This window comes from Echinops telfairi, unplaced genomic scaffold, assembly GCF_000313985.2.
Source record: "Echinops telfairi isolate 266 unplaced genomic scaffold, ASM31398v2 ScPeMD7_6;HRSCAF=24_0, whole genome shotgun sequence".
Taxonomy (NCBI): Eukaryota; Metazoa; Chordata; class Mammalia; order Afrosoricida; family Tenrecidae; genus Echinops; species Echinops telfairi.
The window spans coordinates 21,320,580-21,330,370 of record NW_022103902.1 but is presented as its reverse complement, the minus strand read 5'-3'; the positions used below and the strand labels follow the sequence as shown (position 1 = coordinate 21,330,370).

The following is a 9,791-nucleotide window of genomic DNA, read 5'->3' as shown; positions in this document are numbered from 1 at the left end:
ACGCCTCACCCCCGCTCTCATCTGTGGTCCAGAAGCTGACCCAGAAACCATCGTTTGACACACTTTGGCAGAGCTCCGGCGAGAAAGACAAGCTTCAAGCTGTTTAGTGGAACAAGACGAACCCTGGGAGTGGGGAGTGGGGGGTGGGGGAGGATGTGTGTGAGATTTTCCGCAACTTCTCAGGGTAGCAAGCAGAAAGGGTGAGTCGCTCCATTTTGAAGAATGGGGCGACTGATATGTTTATTTCAAAAATCCTTTTGAAAAAGTCTCTAAAGCAATCCAAGATGACAGTTAAAAATGGAAACGACAGATGGATTCAGAAAGTAAAGAAAGACTGCCCCCTTTTTTACACCACTCTTCCCAGTCTATCAAAGGAACCCTGGTCAAGCAGTGGCTGGTTAAGGTCTCAGCTGCAACCAGAAAGGTTGTCGGTTCTAGGTCACCAGTCTCTCCTGCGGAGGAAGATGAGGCAGTTCTACAGTCTTGAATTGGAATCAACTCCATGACGAGTTTCTCAACATTTCAAAAGACAGAAAACAGCACCCACAGAAATGTTGATAGTAGCTATCTCTAGGCGGTAAAAAAGAAAATGATTTTTTTTGCTGTTCTGAATTTTAAATTTTGCTTATAGGAATTTCCCATGATGAAACTGTAGTGAACGTATCTTTTTACGGAAATAGGTGAAACAAACAAAAAGAAGCTTCTGCTTTTTTTCTTTTTTCAAAACTAAAAAGCCAGAGGGGTTTCTGTAATGGGTGAGGCCATTTCCAACAGTTTGTTGAGGGCCTCTCTAATGGCCCTGCTGAGGCAATCACCCCTTGTTAGACAGACTTTGTCTTTGCCTAACCTGCTGGCCCTACGCTGCCAACGACTAACTCGGTGCCCGAAGCTATTGGTGGCACAGTTTTCAGAAGCTGTTTCCTAAGACTCAGGGCGCCCGTGGCATCCCCTCTTCTCCCCTCGGCACTTCAGGCCACAGACGCCAAGTCAACCAGCTCTTTCTTGTCAAGTTCTCCCTCTGGTCCACACCCAAACTCATCCTACTGCGACCCCGGTATCTCGAGTGTCAACCAGCCCTTCTTCCTGATAGCCTCGTTCTCTTCCTTCTACCGCAGAGGATGTACGGAGGGTCTGGCTGTCCCAAGGGATTAAAAATATGAATGAGATATTTGTCCTTAAGCAGTTAACGGGCACTTACAGTGTACCTACTAAGTGAGAATCCACTGCTTTACTAAATCAATGGCCACCACCTCCTCATGAGGGAAATATTAATCCCTGCTTAGCAAGCAAGGAACATGAAACTCAAACATGTTAAGTAATTCACCCAGTTGAAAATATCAAACGAAATATGTTAAGAGCCTTAGAGAGTCACAAAAATGTGAAGGGCGTTATTTTTCAAAGATTATCTAGTGTGAGGGTGTCAGGCAAGCCTCCTTGGGCTGGGACCAGAGCAGGAAACTGCATGCATTTATCAAGAGCCAACTGCTCCTGAGAGACCCTGTCAGGGAGTCCTGAGACAGAGCCCTCACCCTCCGGGATTTCCGCCTGGTAAAGTGGACGGATGAGGAGTTCCAAATCACGGCAACGTACTAAGAACTCAAACTCCTGGAGAGGGATGAGCTGAGAGTGAAATGTATGATATGACACAATACACGCCACAGTGCATGCAGACTGCCTGGCCCAGAAGCACCCTAGAAACGTCACCTAAGGAGGCCTGAAAGGTCACAGTTCAAAGCACCCAGTGGCTTCAGGAGAGGAGGACTTAATCAATGATCTCCCTGAGAAATCCCTGAGGAGATAGGAGGACACCCACACCTTATCACATGGGGTCACTATGAGTTGGATTTGTCTCCAAGGCACCCAAGAACAACTCTCACCTACTTCTTGGCGGGTGGGAGCCGGGAATTGTGTAAACAAGGAGAGAAGCAAGAAATACAGTGAATTCCAGGAATGCTGACTAGACCAGTCTGGTGAGAGTTCAGGTAGACTGGGTGAGTTTTACGAAGGCCCAAGAGAATGGCATTCTGTCTTTATCTCCACGAACAGATAAATCTTTCTAAAACACTATGTACTTAGATCATAAAGCTCTCTTATGCCAAGACATCGCAGGACTCCCCATTACCTCTGGAAGAATGTCCTACCCAGGCAGGTCTGAGTCTAGACCTTCCGCAGCCTCTCAAGGTCCACCCCAAGAGTGCTTCTCTTCCCCAAACAGGCCTCGAGAAGGGGATGGGTGGTAATCTGGGGGGAAATGATGTCCACAAACGAACCATTTCAAAAAAAAGATGGGGGTAGGGTTCCTTTAGGGTCAGAGGAGAGGATACATTAGGTTTTGTCAAGGAGAAGAGTAGACATGAGGAGCCTCATTCTTTTCTACATTTTGCCTGAGCTTTCAGTAAGAAGGAACGTGCTTTCATGAGTCAGAGATAAGAGGCTGGTTGGGCAGAGGTAAAAAAAAAAGTATTTCTTAGACCACTCATCATTCAACATGAATTAGCAAGTGGAAACTGTCCATGGGGGACTTTCATTGTGTGTGTGTGTGTGTGTGTGTGTGTGTGTGTGTGTAAGGGATGGTTGTGGCATCAAGGAAAGGCCAGGCAGAATGGACAGAGAAGGTGGGTGGGGTATGATAAGGCCAGGCACATAGAAAATCCCCATGTGGTCTGGGGTGCAGAGCTGGCCCTACACACCGTGTACACAGAACACCAAATCTGTGTACAAAAAAGATTGCTAACAGAGAAGGCTCCTGTGTTTTACGCCATGTTCAAGGACTTTGAGCGCTCCTCTTTCCCACTGTTCAACTTCCGGTGGAAAGGTTTTGCTCTCTGGGGATAGATGTATAGGGGTAGATTCCATTCACACCAGGGGGCTGCAAAAAGATCCCTTAGGAACCCCTGTGACCCGCCCTCCCCCCAGGTCCAGCTTGTGAGCATCAATTACCTCTCACTGTGAACAAATCATTTATATCCTCAACGGCCTCAAGAACACAGGAGCCTTGATGGCATAGGGGTTAGACGTTGGGCTGCTAACCACAAGGTCAGCAGTTTGAGTCCCGCCTTGAGAGAAAGAGAAGGCTTTCTATTCCTCTATTCTCAGAAACCACAGGCCCGGTCCAACCCTGTCCTACAGGGTCTCTGTGAACTAGAACTGACTTGACGGCAGTGAGGAAAGACCACAGTCGGCTTCAATCACCTGATCACGATTTTTATTTGTTTCTTCCTGCAATAGAGGCCTGTTATGGATTCCAGGGTGGCTCACCTCAACATGTATTGGAATCCGAACCTCCCCCCCCACTCCCCCATGGATGTAAGTTGTTTTGAAATAGGATTTTCTTTGTGTGTCAATTAGGTCACAGGCAAGTAGGGCAGGCTTTAAATCTAATCACACACAAAAAAAGAACGAAAAGGAGTAGGCCCAGAGGCAAACCCACATATGACTGTGAGGGAGGGGGTGGTGCAAAGACAGTGGCCATGAGTGATGTCTACAAGCCAAGGACACAAGTACACTGGGACTATCCACACGGTAGAAAGGCACCCAGTTTAATGCCAGAACTGTGAGAAAATAATTTCTCTTCTTTAAAGCCATCCGCTTCCGGTATTTGTGTTACAGCGGTGCTAAGTGACTTGGTCTTGCTGCCTACCTTGGTATCTTTTCACCATTTATGATGATGATACCTGTTGCTCCAGTGGTGAGGATTTGAGAGAGGCTTGTTATGGTTTGTCAAGGAGAGGGGCATGAGAAGGATCCCTCTTTTCTATGGAGAAAAAAGAATGAAGTTGTCAGGGATTCTGTCCTGCTTGTGTTCACAGACAATGTTCATGGAAGCAGCAGCCAAGAGATCAGATGACACACTGCTTTGGATAAATCATGATCTTTTTAAATGGTAAGAGTGCTTTTCTGTTGAAAAGAAAGGATATTACTTTGGGGATTAAGGTGTGCTGGAGCCAAGTCATGAAATTTTCAATTGCTTCAGATGTGAAAGTTGGACAATGAGAAGGAATACCAAAGAATCGCGGTATTTGAATTATTGTGCTGGTTAAGAATACGGAAAGTACCATAGGCTGCCAAAAGAACACACACATCTGTCTTGGAAGAAGTACAGGCAGAGTGCTTCTTAGAAGCCAGGATGGTAAGACTTCATCTCAGGTACTTGGGACACGTTGCCAAGCTCCTGGAAAAGGCCATCCTGCTTGGAAGAGTAGAGGGGCAGTGAAAACGAGGAAGGTCCTCCACCAGATGGATTAGCACAGTGGCTGCAGCATGGGCTCAAACATCAGGAAGATTGTGAGGGTGGCACAGGACCGGTAATGCTCCATTCTCTGGTGCACAGTCGCTTTGAGTCAGCACGGACTTGACAGAACCTGACAACTGCTGGGTAAGTCACCCAGGTGGAGGCTCTCAAGTGGGAGCAGAGGAAGAGGAGGGCTGCAGCTGCATCCAGAGAGCACCACAGAGGGGAGAGGGAGCATGAGCCAGAAACTTGGAACACGAACCTACTTCTTGAAATGTCTATGCTTTACTAGCACCAATCATCTTGAGAATGAGGACAACGTAGTTTTTTTCTCCTTCGAATGTGTCCAGGCCACTTTTCTTTTTTTGCATGGCCAAAGGAATCCTGGTGGTATCGTGGGTTACATGTTGGGCTGCTAACCACAATGTCAGCAGTTCGAAACCACCAGTCACTCTGTGGGTGAACAATGAGGCTTTCTACTCCCATAAAGAGTTAGTCTTGGAAATCCACAGGGGACAGTTCTACTCTGTTCCCAGGGTTGCTATGAGTTAGAATTGAGTCCATCACAGTCAGTTTGGTTTGGGTTTGAATGGGTGGTTATGAGGAATGGAAAGAGCTAACCGTGGTAGTTATATAATCTGTTGTCAATTTGAGAGGATTAAGAATGAATGGGTGGAGTCTAGCCTGTTAATCAGGTTGCAGCTTGATGACCTCATTTGGAGGTGCTAAGGAGATACATAGCTCGCTGACTCCCTGGGAGACATTGCAGCTGATACGACACATGGAGCTACAGTAGTGCCCTGAACTGGAGCAGCCACGGGGAGATCCCTGCCAGCTTATACCACCACTGGATCCACAAGACTTCCCACCCACTGGCCTGTGATCTTTCTGCACTCGGCATCATTGCATGTGTTTCATGAGTCTGAAGAGAACTTTATAGACACGTATCAGACATATGGGCTAATATCAGAATTATGGACTTGATCTGGACTGGGCTGGGATGTTTCCCAATATTCAATTGCTCTTGTATATAAGGCTCTTTTTTTAATACACGAGTTTCTCTAGTCTACCCAGATTAACACATTAACTAAATACTATGTGCTGAGCACCTGTCAGTACACTTAATAATCACGATTTCATTTCAATCGTCCTATCTCAGGCAGTACTATTCCCATTGGATTGATGGGCACCTAAGGTTTGGTATACTTAGGCAGCCTATCGAGGATCAAGCAGCCTGTATTAAGAGCTGGGGTGGATTTTCACGTCTATATGAACTCAAACCCCACACACTTTTTTCAGTACATGTCACAGACCTAACCTCCATACGAGGGAAACTGAGGCACAGTCCCGAAAGTAGCAGAAAGCAGAGGTGATTTATGCATAACAGCTGTTTCAGACAGTTTTCATTTTTCTGGAATTCAGATTTCTGCAGTCTATGGGGTCTGGGTGATTCGCCTAGAGGTTACTGCCTTGGGATGATCTTTTGAACTTTGAATCTTGAGCAGATTAGTTTCCCAAAAGACATCTTTAAGTCGAAGAATAGTCCTGTTAATTAGTAAAGATAATTTGCCTTGGGGATTGTGCCTTGGTGAAGAATTCAGTCCATTTTGGGGAAACAGAAATTCCAAAGATGAGCTATAAGCTGTGCTTTAGGATAAACTGTTATTATAACAACACTGATCTGGCCCCCGTTCCATAGCAATGTGGAGAAGCTGGGTTTCGAAAGTTTGGGGACAATCTTTCAGGGTTGGAGCATTTTGACTCCCTGGTTGAAATGTGGGAGAAAGAAGGGGCTTTCTATACCTGTCAAGATTCGCTGTCTCAGACACAGGGTACTTCTACCCTGACCTACAGGGTCGCTCTGGGTCGGGATCGACTCAATGCCGTGAGTTTGGTTTGGTTGTTGAAATGTGGAATCCTTGTCGCCTACTGGCTATGTGCCAACCTGCTGCCAGAAGGCTGGCAGTTTGAACCCACCAGCTCTTGGGTCGGCAAATTGTGGTTCTAAACCATGTGCAGCTCTTTTGGTAAGTGCATGTGGCTCTGAAGTGAAATGGAAAAATAGTCCAGCATATTATTCAGATATTGGTGATTTCATTTGTTTGTCAAAGTATATTTATGGCTCTCAAGTAATTTTTAAATTGTTGTGAGGGGCAGGATTGGCTCTTTGGCCTAAAGATTCGTCGACAGACCCCTGCACCAGCTGCTCCCCAGGGAGAGTTGAGGCTGGAGTGGGTTTCTGTAAGATTTCCAGCCTTGGAACCCCTGCGATGCTATAGTACTCTTCCCGATAGAGCCACTATGAGTTGGAATCCACTTGCTAGCAATGAGGAGGTATGTTACCCTGCATTTCAAATTATTATTATTAAGTAATCCATTTTTATTACTAATTTAATTTTTATTTTAACAAGTTTCATGAGAATGACTTAGACAAAGAATGAACTGCCCTGATTTCTATGTAAGATGGGGACCTTAGAGGGCAAGGGACTAATGGTTATTCATTGGGCTGCTAACCACAAGGTCAGCAGTTTGAAACCACCTGTTGCTCCACAGAAGAAAGATAAGCTTTCTACTCTGGTAAATGGTTACGGTCTTGGAAACCCACACGGGCAGTTGTATTCTGTCCTACAAGGTCGCTTATGAGTCGGCATTGCCTCGATGGTGGTGAGTTCATGTTGACAGAGGAGGACAGACTCAGGAACAGGCTGGTGAGGATGCTGTACAGCCAAAGACGACAATCAGTGTCTGCATTTCACATTCCCAAGTCTGCGCCCTGACTTCCAAGCACTGGATGTTAGAGCCCGGAGGGGAATTCTGTTTCCCCCTGAGCCTCCCCCCGCACCCCCCACCCCGCCAAGGTATCTCACAGGTTCTAGGTACTGGGTACATATCAGTTTAAGCAATAGGGGTCACCCGGGGGTCCTTGAGCCCAATAGTCACCCAGCCTGGGATTCCCATCCACATGAGCATCCTACAGTGGGGTGAAGTTAGGGGATGAAAGAGGCAGGTCTGACTTCCACTTGCGAAGGCTTAGGTCCTCACTCCTACCCGGTCTGGTTTGCATCTGGGCCTCCAAGGCCAAGGCATGATGGTTATTTTTGTCGTTTCCTTGTGTTTTTGTTTCTCCTTATGTTGCCAACAGCTCTCCGACTCACACCCACCCCCACGCCCCATATGAAAGAAAATTTGTGTTAGATAAAATGTAAACGAACCTCAGAAAGTCTGCACCTATCTCCGGGGGCAGGGCTGGATTCCCCTTAGCCTTGACACTACTTTTAGTTTCACAGGCCTTGAAGGCCTCCAGGGACTTAGCTTCGAACAGTGCTGAGTTCCCTGCAGGCCCCTCCTTCGCAAAGGCACCATGCCCTAAGAGTGAAAAGTCCCTTCTCCTCCGTCTCGGGCTTATGGTTGCTTTCTGGTTTGCTGGCTGACACCACTTCTTAGCGGTTACTAGACCTCCGGCACTCTGGGTGCTTCTTAATCCTGTGTTTTTCTAAAAATCAATTTTATTGAGGAGAGATGGGGAGTGTTTAGAAAAACAATTTGATCATTGGCCAGCTACATCTATGTGAAGAACGGCCAGGTAGTGCTTATCAGCTCTTGGCTGCTCCCGGCACCCCTAGCGCACTGCACTCACCCCCACAGCATCCTTTCATTTCCGGCCCAATATTCCTGAGCCCCAGGCTGCCATTGTTTGCAGAAACGCTTGGCTTGGAAGCCTGGGTACCTTGGCCTCTCAGCACTTCCTGTTGTTCCAGGGCCTCTCTTTCCGGCTGAAAACAAGGGCACTTCCCTGCAGTGTGTAACCCTTGTTGGGGCAAATCACTTCTTCCACGACACTGTTCAGCATTTGCAAGTCCTGCATGCATGACATTCCTTTTCTTTAAGGCTTTCTGTATTATGCACGATCCACAAGCTCTCTGTACAACATGCAGCGTGTAAAAGCAAAAACGAACCACCTCGTCTCTCCTTGCTCTGTTAGCACTGAGCCCACGGTGGGGTGTTCCCTTTCAGGCTCAGCATCTGCAGACACAACACTGATCCCGAGGCCCAGGCTTTAAGAGATGGCCATTCCGAACAGCTGAAGCAGAGGCAGGCAAGCCTGTCCCCTAACCAGTCTCTGGAGGAGCTCACACATCACATCGGCATGCGAAAAAGATGCTGTTCCCCTGCCCACCTTACGGGCAGGATCCTTTCTGGATTCTTACGGGTGATGTCCCTGTAGAGTCTTAGGATGACACTCTAAGAACCTCTGAGAAAGAGCCTCTTTTAAGAGTCTCATGCTCTACCGACTGACCTAGCCAGGCACGTAAAGAGCCTCTTTTAAAAAGCGCAGTTGAACGTGAAGGAGACATGGATGTGGGAGACACAGGACCTTGTTGGGACTCTAGGGACAGAGACTTTCCTCAACTATCTCTCAGCTGGCTATCAGCAATCACCACTCTGTCGGTTCCTCACTGAAGAGCAAGCCCCTCTGCAGGGCACACTGGGCTTTCATGATCCCTGCCCACAAACCCCTCTGTCTAGTCACTAACTCCCCACAGTGCCCTGAAGACCAAGCCTCGGGTTTTCTTTGCATTCTCCTTGCTCTACTGAGAAGGCTCCTAGGAGGTCCACTTGTTCTTCAGGATCCAGCTGTGTGAGGTGTTTGTTCCATGGTCTTTCCTATCACTTTGGGAGCCCTGGTGCCTTAGTGGTTATGACTGGGCTGCTAACCAACGAAGGTCCGCAGTTCAAAGCCACCAGCCAGCTGCTGTGGGGAAAGACGAGGCTTTCTACTCCTGTAAAGCGTTACAGTCTCAGAAACCCACAAGGGCGGTTCTACCCTGTCCTATTGGGTTGCTGAGTCGGAAATGACGTGGTGGCAGTGAGGTGTTTTTAGTTGTGTTTTTTTTTTTTACTATAACTTCAAATACAGTAAGCAAGAAATGTGACACTGAACTCTAGTGCACCATCTAAATCCCAGGGCACTGAAGATGGGACACGCAAAGGCACGGGGTGACCTCCTTTTGGGAACATCACAGCCAAGGAAACTTGACGGTTTAGCGCTATTCTGTGACACGTGGTTTTGCCACGAGTCAGAATTTACTAGCTGGCGGCGGGTTTGGTTGTAATTTTATGGTGCACATGAAGATATTCTAATTCCCACGAGTTCCTGTTTTGCAGCCCCAAGAACAGAGTTCGGAAAGATGAAAAGCAGAGAGCTTTGGAGACGAACACACCCCTTCCTTAAAAGTTCTTTCCAAATCTCTGACACATCCCCATAATACGATAAGCTTCTGCCCTTTACCTTTGCAGAGGATTGAATCTCACTTTAAGTAAAGGCAGACACAAGCCAGTATTTTGATGATATTCAAGCTTCTTATCCAGGAGTTTTTATAGCTTAAAGCAGGGGTCCTCAAACTTCTTAAACAGGGGGCCAATTCACTGTCCCTCAGACCCGTTGGAGGGCCGGACCATAGTTTTATTATTATTATTATTATTATTTTAACATTTTATTAGGGGCTCATACAACTGTTATCCCAATCCATACACACATCAATTGTGTAAAGCGCATTTG

At 47.0% G+C, this 9,791-nt stretch overlaps 1 protein-coding gene across 1 annotated transcript in view; it reads right to left on the bottom strand.

Annotated features, from left to right (window-relative positions):
• The window catches only part of ARHGAP31 (Rho GTPase activating protein 31), a 126,843-nt gene that overhangs the window by 68,332 nt on the left and 48,720 nt on the right, over positions 1 to 9,791 (bottom strand). The window lies entirely within an intron of this gene.